Source organism: Natrix helvetica (assembly GCF_964273705.1).
Source record: "Natrix helvetica genome assembly, chromosome: 1".
In the NCBI taxonomy this organism is placed as follows: Eukaryota; Metazoa; Chordata; class Lepidosauria; order Squamata; family Natricidae; genus Natrix; species Natrix helvetica.
The window spans coordinates 260,114,957-260,133,755 of record NC_138548.1 but is presented as its reverse complement, the minus strand read 5'-3'; positions in this window follow the sequence as shown (position 1 = coordinate 260,133,755).

The window sequence follows — 18,799 nt, the reverse complement described above, 5'->3', positions numbered from 1 at the left end:
GTTTGTTTGTTTGTTTATTGAGGGAGGTCTGCTACATGTGAAAAACTATTACAAAAGAGACAAAATACAGAGAGCAGAGAGGTACATATTGTGTACATAAATGTACATATTGTCAAGTTATGACGTAGAGCTACAAAAGTTAGATCACGAGAAAAGCTGAAAATTGATGCTTTTCAATTATGTTGGATAATATGGTTGAAAACATCTTGAACTGCAAGAACAAATTAATTTAGTACCAGATGAAATAAAATCCAATTGCTTGCTGGAAGCACATGGTTAAAACTTCACTGGAAAGGACCTTGATGCTTGGAAAAATTTAAGGCAATTGAAAAAGAAGTCACCAAGGCATAAGGTGATTCATTATTCTCACTGTTGATACAAGTATGTGCTTACAAGCATTCAAGAAGCAATTATTTAAAAGACTGTAACCTAGAGAGGACTAAATTTTTAGGTAGAAAAAATATTAACAAACCTTGCAAACAGCAAACTTGTTAGAACTTTCACAAAATTCTAACAGTGAAAATACTGAAAAAGTCTTTTGAAGAATGGAATCAAAAATATTACCCACAGTTTTAAATTATACTCTTCCATCTATCAACCTGTATCTTTCCAGTAGCAAAACAGTCTCATATCTTCTGCCATTTGTGGTGTCAGTCCTCTAATCATCTCCTTAATCAACTTTGTATGGACTCCTCTTAGCAACTCTTTGCTTATAAAATCTCTCATGTAATTTCTGTGCCCTTCTTCTGTTTCCTTAATCAGTTTATCTTTGATTGTCGGTAGTATTATCAATGATATTGCTAATGAAATTTCTCTCTTTAAATCCATAAATTCTTTTGTTTTTTCTTCTTCTGTATCTTGCCATCTGGGGTGGATTTCCCCTCCATTTAATTCCTCTTTCAGTATTCCACTCTTTTCCTTTTCAGAGACAAACCAATCACCATAAATATCAGCAATTTTAATTTCTTTATATTCATTTTCCTCTTCAGTTTTTAGGATTTTAACCACTTATTCCATTTGATTAGGATCTTAAACTTCTTTATCATATTTTGCTGTTAGGTGCACTAAAACCTCCAACTTCTTCTCTATCCTCTCACGTGTATCTGATAATTTCTGTATTTCTGAGAGTATCTTTTGCAGACTTAAAACTTCTTTCTGCTGTTGAAATTGTGCCATTATCTCCAGCTAACAAACACTGTTGCTCTAGCTTAGAAGGTTTTAACAGGATTAAGCATCACAATAACATTTCATCTTTCTCTGGTTAAAAATATACTTCAAAGGAACATCTGTGTGCTTTTCTTCTTATCACTCTCTATAAACAAGCTGTGAGACCTTGAAGTGCCAAGCTAGGATAATCAGTGAAAAAAGTGTTTCCAATACACAAACCTCCAGCCTCCGAGTAGCAGTGTTACAATGTTACAATTTCTTTGTTTCTTTTTGTATTTCAAGTTAAAAAAAAGTCAGATTCTTAAATGAATTAGAAAAACATCCACAGTAATGAAAGAGGAGAATTTTAGTCCATAGATTACAGAGAATAGTAAAAGAAAAAAAATAGAAGAAGGAAACTTAATCCATTCATTTTAAAAGGCTTGTATAAATTCCATCCGTGAAGATAGCATTTAAACAGTAAGATAATCCACTGTCCAAAACCAGTCCAAATTTAACTCCACCGCTTATTTCTTCTGTTCTCCAATTTAAATTAATTTTAAGTTTGTTTATAGGCAGTCACTTTTAAAACAGTAAAAATTCCTCACCAGCTGGAAACACTTTCTCTTTCCATATCCTTCTGTTTTGGAGCCACCCCGACTTCATCAGCCAAATGGCTGGATTTTTTGTCACTGGCTTGAAGAACTTCTTTTGAATCAATCAGGGACTTTATGATATCCCTGAAATCAGCAAGACATATTCTTCCTGTTCACCATTTCTGTGGGATGGTGTAGGTCCGTTTGGACCACCCGGTGGCAAAAGTATCGACTGCGATCTCAGAGCATTGAGATCGCACCTCGTGTCATTGCAACTTCGACTCCTCCCTCCTCCTTGCCATCTGGGGTAGGAAATCTACCCCAGATGGCAAGATGCAGAAGAAGAAAAAACAAAAGAATTTATGGATTTAAAGAAAGAAATTTTGTTAGCAATATCATTGATAACACTACCGACAATCAAAGATAAACTGATTAAGGAAACAGAAGAAGGGCATCGAAATTACAAAGTTGATTAAGGAGATGATTAGAGGAATGACACCACAAATGGCAGAAGATATGAGACTGTTTTGCTACTGGAAAGATACAGGTTGATAGATGGAAGAGTATAATTTAAAACTAGCTAAACTTAGTGAAATTTAGTGACAATATATATAGTTAAATAAGTAATTGATAATGATAATAATGTATACAATGTGTAGTGTTATGATAAGTAATAACTGGATATAAATATTGAATGGTACCCATGAAAGGAAGATTAGAAACTCTTTTGGATTATATATAAAGGCTAATAAAAAAGGATTAAGTTAGATTCAGTTGTCTTGATTATTAGGGGGAAAATGATATGATGCAGGATATAGTCAAATAAAGGAGGGACAATGATAATAACGTATATATATGTATGGGTACAGCATAAGGAAATGGGATGTAAATTGTAAATAGTGATTTGGAAAGAAGGATTAGAAAACCTTGTTATTAAATATTATGGATGTTTAGCTAGAATAGGACATAAGGATTTAGTGTCATTGGAGGATTTTAGAAATAGTAAATGAAATGCCAGTATGTGGTTATGTATTAAATCTTGGTATATTTTATGATGAAGGACGTTTAAACAATTATAGTCAAATGAAAATGGAGGTATGATGACGGTAACATGTATAAATATCTGAGTTAAAATACTTGAGTTATATGAATTATGCTTGATGACGGTGGAAGAGATGCGCGAAAGTCTTTTGTAACCAACTGATACACTTTCTACAGTATGTAAAGAAGGAAGATTTTACGTGTTGTGTTTGTTTTGAAAATAAAAAAAAACTTTTATAAAATATATATATATATTACCCACAGTAACAACTATATCATTAATGGCATCTCTTTCTATAGATAGACTATGTCCAAAAGTTGTTATTGAAGTAATAATGTAGAAAAAAATTTCGCTGACAAGATAGAGATGACATTGAATGTGGATTTATAACTACAGTAGAACCTCTTGTCATGAACGCTTCTGATCATGACCAAATCGGGTTCCAACCAAAAAAATTCACAGTATTTTTTTTCATAGCCGATTTTTTTGTAAGTGCCAAATTTTCAAAATTAGGTTCAGGTCACAACCAAATTGGTTTGCGACCAAAGTTATGAAACTAATTGTGGTTGTGACCAGAAATTCTACTGTAACAGGCCAAGAGAATGATTTGAAAAAAGGTTGCTTTACTGGACCTAGAAAAGAAACTGATTAAGGCTTTACAATTTTTTTAAAAATGCAACTGACAAACCAAAGTGTGATCTGGACAATTTTTCCTACTGTTGTTAAACATGTTAAACTCTTGAAGAATTCTATGTGATGGGATAAAGAAGAAGAGATGAAGACAAACCATATCTTACAACAATATTTGAATGAACTGAAGTTTACAATTGTTAGAAACAAAAGGGAGGAATATAATAACATTGATTTATTAAATCAAGATTAAACAAGATATTTAGTTACCTCTAGCAACCCTTACAGACTTTCTTCTAACATTAGGACTGAAAAGGTGATGTTCTATGGATTTGTTTATTGATACAGATGGGTTATGGGATGAAGAGATAAATGTTTGTAACCTTAGGGGGGAATAAAGAATAACTGAATTTGTTTATACTTGTGATGAAGATTGGAAATTACCTCTAGATGTATTTATTTTCTATGTCATTATATTCCTACTCTCTTTTTCTTCTCACTTTCTCGCTCCCCCTTTCTCTTTCTTCTTGCATGTTTTACTTCTTTCTATTCTCTTTTCCTTAAGCTTAGTTTGTGTTAGATTTTGTTATTACAATCAAAATTCTTATATATGTATGTATGTCCTGAAGTTTTCTGAGTAATGAATGATTGGAATACCTGCATTAAGAAAGTATTTTTACTGGGACAAATTTGCCTTTAAAATAATCAATACATATACCTATATTAATGTTTCCCTTGGAAGTAGCCTTAGGCTGCATGGAATATTCCTTTTCATATTAAAATATAAAAGAGTCTCCACCCATACTGGGAAATGTAATCGGTAAAGGGTGCTTTTAGTGAAAAATTAAAGAGATGCTTTAATGTGTTTAAATTTAAATACATTTAATCCTTCATGACCAATGAACTAATTACAAATAAGATTCAATAAGTAGGAAATATTCTACTGGAAAAGTTCAGAGTGTTGATTTCAAGCATGATGTGTTACTAGCCTTGATCAATCTATTGCCCATTTCTGTCTTGAATTCTCTGTGTTTGACATTAGATTTTGTTTAGACTGTGATTCCATTGAACGTATACAATTGTATTTTTCATGTGGGCAGGAGTATGAAGCTAGAGTCATATTACTACTACAGATCATGTTTACTTGCTCCTCCTATCTGTCCAAACCAAGGAATTCCACTAGAAAAGGGTATAACAAAAACTGCAACTGTTTCCATCTTGTCTTCTTTCCAGGGGTGGCTTCCTACCTATGTTGGTACCGGTTCACTTTGTGCACGTGTCAGACATACACTGCACGCATGTGCACAGTTCACTGTAAATTGTTCTGCGCATGCACAAAGATCATGAAAAACTAATATAAAAACATGCCGGAACTGACAGCAGAGATCAGGGAACCGGTTCAGGGGCTGCCGGTTCTGCGACCCAGGCCAAATTACCACTATCGGTTCACCTGAACCTGTGCGAATCGGTAGAAACCCACCTCTGCTTCTTTCTCATCAGAATTTCTTGATGCAATGAATGCAAAAAAATAATAATTAAGCAACAATAAAACAAACATTCCAGAGGACAACAAATGGGTACAGATTCAATTTCATAACAGCAACTTTTGTTTTCTGCAGAAGACAGAAGCACAGCTAAAGGATTAAGGAACTCTGTACTAGGGTCAAAGGATATTCCTCCTTCCCAAACCTTTTCTGCTACTCGTATTCATCTGCTTGCTTAGGTGTACCACTTCTTCTTTAGTATCACTGTATAGTGCAGAAGAAGTGATTGGAATCATCCTCATTATTATTATATTTCCCCAGAGAGGAAAATATATTTTCTGTCTCAAGTACAAAAATAACTTGGGTCAGTCAGCAAAATTTCTTGGATTGGTTCTCACCGGCTAGAAGTTTCTGTGCTTATTACACAAGAAAGGTTCTGCAGAATCATTGAAATGGTATATTAATAGATACACCAAAGGGATATGAAAAAGGGATAGAAATCCTTATAGCTATGAAAGAGAGAACAGAAAACAATTGTTTAATAAGTTTTGGCTCATTTGGTTTAGTAAAGGAGTATCATCTCATTGGAATGCTTCGATATTCCTTGATTTGACATTTGATTACTCTTGAAATAAAATTGGAATAGTGGGGTTTGGATTCCATATCTTGCTCTGAGCAAGGTAAAGGTAAAGGTTCCCCTCACACATATGTGCTAGTCATTCCCGACTCTAGGGGGCAGTGCTCATCTCTGTTTTAAAGCCAAAGAGCCAATACTATCTGAAGACGTCGCCGTGGTCATATGGCCAGCATGACTAAATGGCAAAGGAGCATGGAACACTGTTACCTTCCCACCAAAGGTGGTCCCTATTTTTCTACTTGCATTTTTACATACTTTCGAACTGCTAGGTTGGCAGAAGCTGGGACAAGTAACGGAGTGAGCCATTACGTGGTGCCAGGGATTGGAACTGCTGAACTGCAGACCTTTCTGATTGACAAGATCAGGGTCTTAGCCACTGAGCTACCATGAATCTTGCTCTGAGCAAAGCAAACAGTAAAAGAAGAGACTTTCTTCCTGTTTTCCCTAAGCTGGTGCCAGCCAGATGTATCAGTATTAAGTCCCGTAACTTCTAGCCAACTTGCAAGTTGACACTGAATGAAATTTGAGGAAACTTTTATAATCATCAGAATGGTCTGCTTTGTGAGCTTTTTTTTTCTGAAGTATGTTTTTAATCACTAATAGTTGATTTCAAATTTTAATTAGATGCTATAATGACTATTTACATGAAGCAGAAGGAGAGGAACAGTGATATAGTTTGGATATTTTTAATTGATACAGCCTCTTTTGCAAGTACAATTTGGTGCAGTAACAAGACCACCTAAGAGATTAAGTCTCTTTCCCATTCACATCTTTATTGTCCTGTATGTATATTTGTTGTTCTTCATTCTTATTTATAATTGTAAATTATGCTGGCATAATCCAATGATGAAATTGATCTATAGCACTAATGTATCTTATTGCATCTTAGGATATATTGCTGCAAAGTCATTTTCAGAATCTTAAGCCACTCCCACCAACACAAATTTTAAAATAGTGTCATATTTGGAGTCTATTCCCGGAATGACTATTTTCATAGATGAAAAAATAAGTTTATAAATATGAGTAAATAAAATACAAACTATGCCCAAGGCTATGGCTTACTCCCAAGAATACTATATCCTGGTTTTAAAGAAGATAGGTATACCAGTATTGAGTTTTTAATGTAAGTTGTGAATGTTACATCTATAGTTACTTGTTCTGACCCCCCTCTCCATGCCTGTGAATAAACCAGAACACAGGCTTGGCTGTTTGCCATTGTTTAATTACTGAGATAACGAATCCTTTGGCTGAGGGCCCAGACAACTCACGTTCAATAGAGCAACCCAGATAATGAAGCAACGCAGATAGTCCAAACGAGCAGACACGGCTAGAATACACAGATAGATTTTCTTAACTACTAATTTGAACGGTTGTTTCCTGCAAATGTCCCCTCCTAACGCCTCACCTATAATCACTCTTGGGAGGGGCCAATCCACAACCACCTGTGCTTAATCATCTTCTGTGAGTCTGCCTACGGAGTTGCTGCTTCCGTTTCTCAGCCCTTCTCAATCTAGCATCAGGGACAAACTGCCTTTGACAAACTGCCCCCAGTGCTCCATGCCTCAGGCGCCTCCTGGTGGCCAACCAGCTTCTCTGGTCCCTGCTCTGAGTCTGAACCCTGCACAGGGTCCTCCACATTATCCAGGGAAGACTCATATGGTTCCTCGCTATCCGAGTCCATCAGCAACTCAACCGTATCCTGCTGGACCACAACAGCTACTGCTGTGCAGAAAGAGATGGCAAAACCCATCTGCCGTGCAACTTCACAGTATGCAGAATACACTACAATAGCTTGCTTAAAACTTACAGGAAATGGAAACTTAAAGGAGAGACATCCCAAACATGCTTTTTCAAGGACAACTGGGCTTTCTTGTTTTTCACTTCTCATCCAAAAAGCTTATTGAGCCATGGCTGGTTCGTGGGGAATGGAAGGATGTATATTCCTTGCAGACAGCTTGGTCATTTGTATTCTTTTAGAGAGTTGTTGAGGCCACTTGGAGGTTTATCTATGTCCTCGGGGTCAACTGAGTGATGCAAATGGGTCTGACTCTGGAGGCTTCTTGGAACTGGTGAAAGGATAGTGTTATAGACTGGAGATAGATGATGTCGTATCCCTCCCCCTTTGTTGAGAGAGATTTGTTCAATTTTGATATAGATGGCCTCTTTGATCCCTCTTCCAAACCAGCGGTTCTGTCAGTCCAAACCAGCAGTCCATCTGTGTTTAAAAAACAAAGGCCACTCTTTTGAAGACAGCAAAGTCTACATTTTAGACAAGAGAGGACCACCCCTCTCCCAACATAGGGGGAGGGATAGGATATCATCTCTCTCCAGTCTACAACACAATCCTTTCAGCAGTTCCAAGAAGGTTCCATACCCATTTTCACTACTCAGGTGATCCTGAGGATACAGATAAACCTCTAAGTTTACAAACTAAAGACAAAAGATGCAAATGGCCAGCTGTCTGCAAGGAATATACACCCTTCCATTCCCCACTAACCAGCCAGAGCTGAAGAAGCTTCTTGGATGAGAAGAGAAATGTCTTCAAAGAAAAACAAGAAAGTCCGGTTGCCTCTTGAAAAAGCAACTTTGGGACAACCATGACCTGAAGAATCTTTATAGACATTAAAGGGGAAACAGAGGTTGCGAGTCAAAATATCTATGCAAATCTGTTGATAACAACTTTTATATGCTAAGCAAACCATTTAGCATTTGTACTATTTTAGCACTAATGATAAAGGGGAAGTGTAAAAGTTATTAAAATACAAAAGGACCAGCAAGATTTTTTTTTAAAAGCTAGCTGTTGTGCTGGCATATATGTGCACTTCAATGCTTGAACTTTGCATATATAATTTTAACTTTATTTGTATAGATATATTTTTATACTAATGTATAAAGATTGATGTCAGCCCCACTAAGCAGACTTGACCAGGAAATCAACTGCATAAGAAGCTAAAACTACTTTTATTGGGATTGGCTATAATAAGAGAATTTTGAAAGATGAAACATACTTTATCTCCTCCTTCTTCTTCCTATAGTTCAGCAAATTTGGAAAATGTCTGCCTTAGTCACTTCCAAATGTTACCTTGTTGCTCTACCAGTTTTTAAAAATCTTTTGCCTGAGTAATGTTTCTTGCATATTTCTATGAAAATCATATTTCTTATTTTCTACAGTATGTATATCTCTATCTATAAACTAATAAATGATGGAATCGTGTTGATTGGGATTAGTGAATATCTTGTAAAAAATATCAACATTGCACATGAATGTACTAATCTGCTACAATGAAATTGAGGAAGACACCAAAGAATGCCATGGCAAACTGTAAAATGAACTAGATGCCACATCAAGAAGAAAAAAATATTTGGAAATACAGAAATTGAAGCAATGATGAAAACTAGAATGATAGCAAGGTTTGGATTGGATAAACACAGTCATGAAGAAGAAAAGCAAACTATTGGTTCATTGGCTACATTTCTTCAATATAAACTACAGATTCAGTACATAGGCATCGTCTGATAACAGAATCAAGCAAACTACATAATAGGAAACAGGAGATAAAGGGTTGTAAGCAGTCAAGGCACTTCTAGCTGCAATAGTGAAAGAGATTATGAACATCTGTCAGTAAGTTATAAATGAGCAATTATACAGTCACAATATACATCCATTTTAAGGAACAGATTCTGTATGATAACTCTATGAAACAGTAGATCTGAAGAGCAATGGTTAAGAGATATGTGTTGTGGTCAGCCAGCTGCCTGCGGAGCTGGCAGCAGAGCCAGACAGTGAAGAGGTTGGGGAGGAACATGGGCCAATTCTGGAGTCTGGGAAAAGCTCGGACGAGGGCTCTGCGTCAGAGGCAGAGATGGGGCCAGGGCCATCTGACAGTTATGTGCTGCCTCCGGAGTCTGACATCAGCGAGGCAGAAGAACAGGAGGAAGCTGTTCGCAGTGCATGCATGTGCAGAGCTGCCAGAAAGCAAGAACAGTTAATACAAAAGGGGCAACTCGGGAGTAAGGCTTGGAGATGATTGGCCCCTCCCATAAGACATAAAAGAGGAGCAAACAGACATGAGCCTTTGCAGGAAGCAATTTTGTTCCTTCTGGCTAGTTTAAACTCTGAAGCTCCATTTGACTCTGTGCTCCGTTTGGCCTTGCAAAACTAATTGACAATTAGGTCTCTGGCAGCATTTCAAGGGAAATAAAGGTGGGTGCTTATCAGCATTACCCTGAAACACTGTGGCAGACATCTGTTGGACTCTTCAAAAACTGTTTGTGACTCATTATGGGCTGTGAATGAACATAATTCACAGCCGTTTAAATAAAAGAGAATTTTGGGGACTAAACGTGCGATTTTTACTGTCTCAGGAAGCCTAGGTCAGAACAATATGAGACACATAAAATTGAAGTAAAAAGCAAAGAGGGGAGCAACAATGCAATTAAGAAGTTCTAGGATTTGAGATGGAATCCTATTATGATGTGAGTTTATGTTACTGTTGAAAAAGGTACTGGTAACTGCTAACCCATATTGTGTCAACCTCTTAGCCACAAAACTCAAAGCAGGGATCTCAATCCTTGAAATAGTGTCATTATGAGCCACGGTGCACAGTGGTTAAAATGCAGTACTGCAGGCTACTTCTGCTGAGTGCTGGCAGCTTGCAATTTGGCAGTTTGAATCTCACCAAGCTCAAGGCTGACTCAGCCTTCCATCCTTCCAAGCTCGGTAAAATGAGGACCCAGATTGTTGGAGGCAATATGCTGACTCTGTAAACCACTTAGAGAGGGCTGTAAAGCACTGTGAAGCGGTATATAAGTCTAAGTGCTATTGTTCTTGCTCTTGCTCCTAACTGATTCCTATCTTAGAATCTTTAGAAAAGTGTCTCCTTTGCAAAAAGCTCACAGATCATAATATTATAATCTCTCTCTCTCTGAAATATATTTCCATATCACAAACTCTTATTGTTTGAGTTCTGACTTTCCTATAAGCGGCTTATATGTTGGCAGCTATATGCTGGAAATGGATGTTGACTTATTCCTTATTATATGGTCTGTCGTGATAATATGTCTGGATACTCACTGGGGTAGAGAAGCTGTTTTATTGAAATCAATGGAAAGAAAACTCTTACAGCTTGGCTCTGAATTAAAGGAGTATAAACGATGTCATAAGTATGTTCTACTCTCTGTGTCCCTGTCTCAGCTCCATTGTGGGAACACATAAGGTAGAGATTCCCGTCACACATACATGTTAGTCATTCCCGATTCTAGGGGGCAATGCTCATCTCTGTTTCAAAACTGAAGAGCCAGGGCTGTCCGAAGATGTCTCCATGGTCATGTGGACGGCCGTGTTGAAGGCACATGGAACGTTATCTTCCCACCAAAGGTGGTTCCTATTTTTTTACTTGCATTTACTTACATGCTTTTGAACTGCTAGGTTGGCAGAAGCTGGGACAAGTAATGGGAGCTCACTCCGTTACACAGCGCTAGGGATTCGAATCGCCGAACTGCTGACCTTTCTGATTGACAAGCCAAGCTTCTTAGCCACTGAGCCACCGCATCTCCAGGCACACATAGTGAGTCCCTAAAAAGAAGATGAGATGTGAATGGATAATTGAATGAAAGAAAATGATTTTGCATGACTCTCAGCCATGTCTCAAGTATGGAACAGCACTTTTATTTAGAAATCATAGCTGAGACGGGATACCCAACACTGACTTGAAATATTTCCCAGGGTCATTCAAGTATAGTTGTGCTGAAATCAGAATACGGATGCAAGGCTTTACAATGCTTCAACAATGGATTGGTAATGCTAAGAAGTTTCTAGTGGACATTCTGCCAAAGTCATTGTTGCCTAACAGGGGAATGTAGTAAATGTCTTTGAAAGTTTATAGGCCTTCTATAGAAAGGAGATAACAAAACCTATGGGTAGATTGCCCTATCTGATATTGAAACAGTTAAATTATTGCTTATAAAAGTAAAGATAGTACATGCAAAGAAGGTAACAAAAAAGGCTCTCCTTTATGCACTGTAAATATGAAAACATAAAGAGTTAAACTGATTTGGGAAAAGGGTTGTAGTCCCTAGTATCTGTAAACAGCTTGCTGAAATTATTAGTATTTCTCTGATTTGAGACAGAGTAAGAATTTGCTTAAAGCCTCACAATGAATGCATGCCAAAGATAGGAGTCAAGAACGAATCTTCAAGTCCAACTTGGTCCTAATTGGTTTGGCAGAAAGATATCAGAAGAACTGAACTACATTTCTCTGACCTACAGCTATTAGGAAGTGTGGTGCACCATCTACAGGGTACTGTTAGCTAGCTACATTTGAGTGACTTGATTCTGATAAAATTCTTTGATGTTATCATATTAGTTTATTTTAATTTCCCACAAGTCTCTTGTGTACAGACATTACTAAGGGTAGCAATTGAGAAGATGCATGTTGTCTCTCCTAACAGCTGTCATTTCACAGCTGGCCATTGTTAAGTGCAAGAATGTGATTGGGCAGCTCTATTCCGTAGTACTTCATGAATGCCTCCATAGGAAACAAATATTGTGACTTAACGGTGTTGAATCAGAAAAGCCATTGCTTGAATAGTATCCAAAGTAGATATTTCTATTCTGCCAAATGTCTTTTTCTTCTACCTAGTAAAGATGCATGAATTTATATATCTATGTTTAAATTTGGTTCTCTTCCAGAAGTAAAAGACTAGCTTCCAACAGTGGGCACAAGGGAGCTCTTTCAAAAGCAAGTTGTACTTGGTGAAGAACCTTCAATCGATAGCTGACTAACAGGCCATCTTCTTTTGCAGACATAATCCCTAGCATCTTCAGATAAGATGATCAGTTGATGGAGAAAATTATTCCATCTGAGATCCTAGATTGCAAGTATCCATTGCAGAAAAGAATATTCGCCATGGGAACAAAGAACTTTACTGTGGCAGCTTCTTATGTTCCATAACTTTGATTAGAACTATAACCACTTTGCTGGTATGGAATGTATCAGAAATAGGCATAACTACTCTTGATTATCTATTGTCACTGGTGCAATCTCATAAGCATGTTCTTTGTTTTAGATCAGTGCTTTGTATTCACATTTTTTGAAGATTCCTTAGGCTTTTCTCTGAATCCCCACTGACTTATTTTCAGCCTTTCTTAAAATGTGGTAGCAATACGAGAGGTGGGTTCCTGCCAGTTCACACCAGTTCGGTGGAACTGGTAGTGGAAATGGCGACTGGGTCTTCGAACAGGTAGGGACGGCATACTCACCACATCCCCAAACCAGTTCCCTGGTCACCGCAACATCTTTTTTTCATCTTAATAGATCTTATAGACAACTGCGTACGCGTGCAGAGCGCACACCAGGGGTACAAGCAAAGCAAGCGCAGGCACGCAAAATTGCATGCGCACCAAACTGGCAGTAATACCAGAAGAAACCCACCCCTGAGCCATATGTGAATATATTACTTAATTTAACAATATTTTACAGGACTTGAAAAATACATCCACACCTCTCCCTTTTGGAATCCTAATGACACCTTTTCTGTTATTCCTGTATGTGGAGAAAAGGCATCCTATTTTGTCATTCGGACACAAATACTTTTGCTTGGCGCCTTTGTTAGACTTTTAAGTGTTTAAAAAGTGAGGTTTGATAAACCTGGTGTTGATACACGCTCTGCTGCAATTGAGAGCTTAATGACTTTCCTTGTCTCCTAGGTCTCCTTGCAAGGAGCAGATATATGGAGCAGAAGCAGATGATCTCTCATACTGTGCAGGTTCACCACCAGTTCATCAGTTTTGGCTGAAGTACATTTCTCCTTCAAAGATGTGTAAGCTCACCATTCCTTACCTGGAAGTCAATATTTTAGCACTGAGAATTCCTCTCCCTCTGAGATGCATAGTTCAAAAATATGTAAAATAAGTAAATAAATACTAACATTTGGCTCCAACTTTCATCATGGCAATGTTTTCATGCCTGCACATCTATACTCACAAACTTGCAGAAATGCTTGCTAACATCAACCTTTATATTAGTGCCTTATGTAACCCAATTAATTATCCTGCCAAAAGCTGTTCTGATAAAATCTGTTCAGGTAACCGACAATGTCTCAGGGTCTGAAGCATGTAACTTTCTTGCATTTGGCAAAACAAGCAGAGTGTAGCCAGATAGTTTGGAATGAGCTGTTCTACAATTTTCCCAACCTGGTGACCTCCAGAAGAGTTGAGTATCACTCCACCATCCTCAACCAACATAGCTGCTGGCTGCACTGCCTGGGGAGAATGAAGTCGTAGTCCAGTTGAGCTGGAAAGCAGAAAACTGGAGAACCTGTTTTGGATTGCTACTCTGTGGTAATCTGGTTGGGCATATATTGGTAAATAAACCAGATTGTGGCACCCAAGTGTGTGTCAACACACTGTATACACCAGCTTACCCAGAACAGTGAGTATGTTGGAGATAAAGCTGCTGTAGTTGAGCCTGTGCAGTGGCATATTGGGCAAAGCGTGCTAAAAACAGATATACAATCTTTATCAGGAAATGTTGCATGCAACACAAGACAGATTGGTAACTAAATTTACACAGTTTCTAGATTAAAAAGTTTAAGAAAATGTCAACTGATTCATGCTCAGAGCCTTACAGATCCCTTGCATCCTGGACATAAATTGTTTCAACTCCTACTCTCAAAATGATGCTATAGAGCATTGCACACAGATTGCCACAGATCTCCGGGTGTGAGTCCCTTGGTGTGAAATGGGGGCCAGGGAGGCAGTTGGGCTTGCTGATTGTATACTTGGCTCCTCGCTATGCATCAGCGGCCCTGCCTGAGCTCCTCGAGCTGATCGCGGAGACGGCGGTTGATACCCCCAAACTTGTGGTTATGGGGGATTTCAACCTGCCGTCGACGGGCGAAGCATCCGAGGTGGCTCGGGAGTTCATGGCTTCCATGACAGCCATGGACCTGACCCAATTAATTCAGGGCCCCACACACGAAGGTGGGCACACCTTGGACCTTGTTTTTGTATCTGGACAGTGGACGAGTGATCTGGGAATAGGGGATCTAGTTATTACACCCCTGTCATGGTCAGATCACTCATCTCTCCGGCTCGACTTCCCCGGCGCTACCCTCCACCGCGGGGAGGCGGAACCTGATTGTCCCAGATGGTTCCGCCCCAGGCGACTGATGGAACCGGATAGGTTCCAGACGGAGCTTGGGCCACTTCCTGTAGCCCTGACCCGCTCCCGGATGGAGGACCTAGTGGCCGCTTGGAATAGAGCGGCTGCTGGGGCCTTGGACCGGGTAGCGCCTTTGCGGCCTCTCCTGCGGCAACGAACCACCCTGGCTCCTTGGTTCACCGAGGAGCTGAGGGTGATGAAACGCCACAAGAGACGCCTAGAAAGCAGGTGGAGGTCCTCACGCTCCGAATCTGACCGAACACAGGTAAGAGCCTATTTACAGACCTACCTTGTGGCACTGAGAGCGGCCAAACGTAGACACTGTGCCGCTCTTATTGCGTCCGCGGATAACCGCCCTGCCGCCCTGTTTCGGGTGACCCGCTCCCTCTTATCACAGAGGCTGCGGGAAGCCCCTTTGCAGGGTAGAGCAGAGGAGTTTGGGGAATATCTGCAGGACAAAATCGCTCAGATCCGGAGTGGATGGGCCCCCTTCAGTGGACCAGGGGAGACGTCGGAAGCAAGTCTTGAGACACCACGCTGGGAGGGGTTTGACTCCGTTGCCCCCGAGGATTTGGACAGGTTACGTGGGCGACTGCGAGCCACCTCATGTTTACTGGACCCGTGTCCCTCCTGGCTTGTACTGGCATCCTGGGGGGTTACACGAGGCTGGCTCCTGGGTCTGGTGAACGCTTCACTTGAGGAGGGGTCCTTGCCAGCCACCTTGAAAGAGGCGGTGGTGAGGCCCCTGCTCAAGAGGCCTTCCCTGGATCCGGAGGAGCTAGCTAATTACCGTCCCGTCTCCAACCTTCCCTTTTTAGCAAAGGTTGTAGAGAGTGTGGTGGCACAACAGTTCCCACGTCACCTGGAGGAAGCAGACTATCTAGACCCGCGCCAGTCCGGCTTTCGACCCGGTCACAGCACGGAGACGGCCTTGGTCGCGTTGGTAGATGATCTTTGGAGTGCCAGAGATAGGGGTTGTTCCTCTATCCTGGTCCTATTAGATCTATCAGCGGCTTTCGATACCATCGACCATGGTATCTTATTGCGCCGGCTGGAAGAGGTGGGCGTAGGGGGCACCGTTTTGCGGTGGTTCTGCTCCTACCTCTCCGACCGGACGCAGTGTGTGTTGGCAGGGGAGCAGAGGTCGACCCTGAGGCCACTCACCTGTGGGGTGCCACAGGGATCGGTCCTCTCGCCCCTCCTGTTCAACACATACATGAAGCCGCTGGGTGAGATCATCCGTGGTTTTGGGGTTGGATACCATCTGTACGCTGATGACATGCAGCTGTACATTTCCACCCCAAACCACCCCAACTAGGCCGTCGAAATGATGTCCCGGTGTTTGGAAGCCGTCCGGGTCTGGATGGGGGACAACAGACTCAAACTCAACCCCTCCAAGACTGAGTGGCTGTGGCTACCGGCGCCCCGGTTCAACCAGTGGATGCCATCGCTGGCCATAGGGGGCGAACAACTGCCCCCTGTGGAACGGGCGCGCAATTTGGGCGTCCTCCTTGATGCCCGGCTGTCGATGGATGACCATGTGACAGCCGTGGCGAGGGGGGCGTTCCACCAGGTTCACCTGGTGTGCCAATTGCGCCCCCTATTGGATCGGGACGCCCTACGCACAGTCACTCATGCGCTGGTGACGTCTCGCCTGGACTACTGCAATGCTCTCTACATGGGGCTCCCCTTGAGATGCACCCGAAGACTACAGCTAGTTCAGAATGCGGCCGCGCGGGCCATCATGGGAGGAACAAGATACTCCCATATAACACCACTCCTGCGCGAGCTGCACTGGCTGCCTGTGGTTTTTCGGGTGCGTTTCAAGGTGTTGGTTACTATCTTTAAAGCGCTCCATGGCATGGGACCTAGTTACCTGCGGGATCGCATCTCACCTCACACATCTCTATGACCTATCCGCTCTCACAGGGAGGGACTCCTCCAGGTGCCATCCGCCAAGCAGTGCCAACGGGTGGCGCCTAGGAGTAGAGCCTTCTCTGTGATGGGCCCAACCCTCTGGAATGACCTCCCCCCCGATATTAGAACTACTAACGACCTCCGCTCCTTCCGACAGAAGCTTAAGACCCACCTGTTCCAATTAGCTGGCTTAGCAGATTTATAGCTCCATCTTTCACCTCCTGGAAAACATCTTATTGTGGAATTTTTAAGGGAATTTTAATTTTATTTGTATTTTTAATTAAATATGGTACAGTATATTTTCTACCTCCTCCGTCTATGTCTATGTTTATGTATATGTATATTTATGCACATCTATTTTGATATGTATATGGTTTTTAATAATGACTGTACACCGCCCCGAGTCCTGTTTAGGAAAGGGTGCGGTTTATAAATAAAAGTTTGATTGATTGATTGACACCAAGACAACTAGACACAAGAACAGTTTTTTCCCAACCGCCATCACTCTGCTAAGCAAATAATTCCCTCACCGCTGTCGAACTATTTACTAAGGCTGCCTTACTAGTACTATTAGTCTTCTCATTATTCCTATCACCCATCTCCTTCCACTTATGACTGTAGGACCGTAACTTTGTTGCTTGTATCGTTACAATTTATATTGATATTGTTTCCTAATTGCTTATTTGTACTCTATGACTATCATTAAGTGATAGTCACTTAACCGTATGATTCTTGATCAATGTATCTTGTCTTTTTATGTACACTGAGCATGTGCACCAAAGACAATATCCTTGTGTGTCCAATCACACTTGGCCAATAAAGAATTCCATTCTTACAAATGTAAAGAATTCTATTCTTACAAATGTAATTAAAAGAAATAAAACATGATCAAATAAAAACCATCAAATCAAACTTTTGAGAGATGTATATTCATTAAGAAGCTGAGATATTTTTTAATATACCAAATAAATAAAATATTTCAAAAACGCTCAAGAAGAAAAAGTGTTAGTTTGGTGTCTGAATTAGTCATTGACTTTTGGAGCTAAAATACATAAAACTAAGGGTGACAATTGAGAAGTCTTGTGGAAATTTATAGAAAACGGTATTTTAGTATCTTGAACTAGGCACAGAAGTCTGATCCCAGGAGAGAGAAAAATCTGCAGTCTCCCAGTTGCATACCCCTTGCTAGAGACACCAAAGCACTGGGCTTTTTAAACGCAATTGTGCCTAGTCCATCGGCAACCGGGGGGGCAGCAGCGGGCAGCAGCTCTGCCAACCTCTTTCCAAAGAGGCAGAAGGTCCTCGTTTCCGTCCCAGCATCATATACAATGCATATATTATACTGGTCAGCGAAGGGGGGGGGGGGAACTACACTGGAATTACCCCATCTATTCTACAAAAACCGGAAGGACCTTTAGAAGGGCAGCAGATACAGAAAGCAGCTCCTTGCCGTCACTAAAATATCGTTTGCGTTTGTGCAGATGTATTACTACAATATATGGCAGGGATATTATTTATTATTCCACTAGAATATTAATGTAGTTTAGTGCATTGCTATAGGAAGCCATTTCCCCCCTTCCTTCTTAAGGGTTAATAATCGGTGTATTTCGCTATTAATGGAAATACTGGGTTTTTTAAAAAAAATCTCCTGCAAGGAGCGCCCGCACATGAGACCCGACGCAGAGAGAAGGGCGGGGCAATCCTGAAATTTTAGACGTTGGTTTCCTGAAGAAGCGCCCGTTATTAAATCTCATTGGCTGGTCGCTTTGTCATTCCCGTAAATTCTTGCAGACGCTGGTAAATCTCACAGCTGAACTCTCGGGAAATGGGAGCATTTTCCTGCCATCCCACGTCCCATCCCCGGAATGCTCTCTCCTTTATACTTCGAAATCTGTATCGTCCGACTTTTCAGAGATCCCCCTCTTTCCCACCCCTAACCCCCCTTTATTTTTTTTTCCTCAAGGCCGATAGCTCCTGGGCTTTATAGCCTCTCAGTCGCTCCACGTTCCCGCGCCCGTTATTATTTCTGAGCTCAGGAGGGCTAATAACTTTTCCCCGCCCCATTTGCCTTACAAAACTAAGATAGGTGGAAAGAATTGTCTATTGCTGCTTCCCGAGGCCCTATTGGTGGAAGTCGTAAGAGGTGGGGTTAATATTCCCGCCCCCTCTCAGGTTTTCCTTCC